Below are 1,005 nucleotides of genomic sequence, written 5' to 3'. Positions count from 1 at the left end.
CTTGGACGGATTGTTTCCGTTCACCCAGGGGTGCGTTCCAAAACGCGAGGTAACTGATCATATGGGCGGAGCCTATTCGTTCCAAAAGTATGAGTAAATCTACCTCGGAGTCAATCTCTATGGGTATGTTCCGAAATTAACTGGCAGTACTGACAGCACTGATTTATCGTTCCAAAATAGAATTTCTTATGCTGTCAGTTACTGCAAGTTACTATTCATTCTGCATAAATTGACCCTAGGGGATTGCTGACTTCCGGTTGTTTCTACTCCATCCCAAGAGGTGAGGCAAATACAGTAAAAGCAGTAACAGAGCACGGAGCGTGAAATCGTCTGATCGTGATAAGTTTAATACTGGAAGTACGAAAGAAAAAAAGAATTATGGATTCAAAATTAAAGTCATACGAGATTGTAGATACCGATAATAGTATATACACAGTGCTATTTATTTTTTATAAAGTAGTATATATTTATAAAATAGTATAGCGATATGGTACACACATTTCTACAAATAATATACATACGTTATTACAAATAATGAATATTACATATATTTTATTAAGTATATTTTCAATATACATAAATAACTTTTTCTTACCGAAAATGTGATTTAAAGTCTACGTTTGATAATACAGAAACTACGTTTTGAATGTAATTCTGTACACGAGGTTTTAGTAGCAATGATCCGCGTTTGCCATCAATCTGATTTAATATATGTAATAATATGTCATCATCAGAACTGTCACTGCTTGAATCGTTTTCCAGTATAATTTCAATAATATTTGATAAAACACGTCGGTCCATATCGGTTATACGTCAGAATTCGGTTGTATTTCGATCTCTTGAAAATATTAAGGTTACGTACAGAGTACAAATAACATTCTTTTACTGCTTTTCCGTTCCAAAATTCAGTACTAGACAGTAAAATCTTACATTTCGAAACAGCAAAAGTCAGTTAATTCAGTAACAGCAGCGCCAGTACTTCCAGCTAATTTCGGAACATACCCA

This window comes from Mycetomoellerius zeteki, unplaced genomic scaffold, assembly GCF_001594055.1.
Source record: "Mycetomoellerius zeteki isolate Tzet28-1 unplaced genomic scaffold, Tzet1.0 scaffold801, whole genome shotgun sequence".
NCBI lineage: Eukaryota > Metazoa > Arthropoda > Insecta > Hymenoptera > Formicidae > Mycetomoellerius > Mycetomoellerius zeteki.
The sequence above is the reverse complement of the archived record's forward strand: the minus strand, read 5'-3'. Positions refer to the sequence as shown.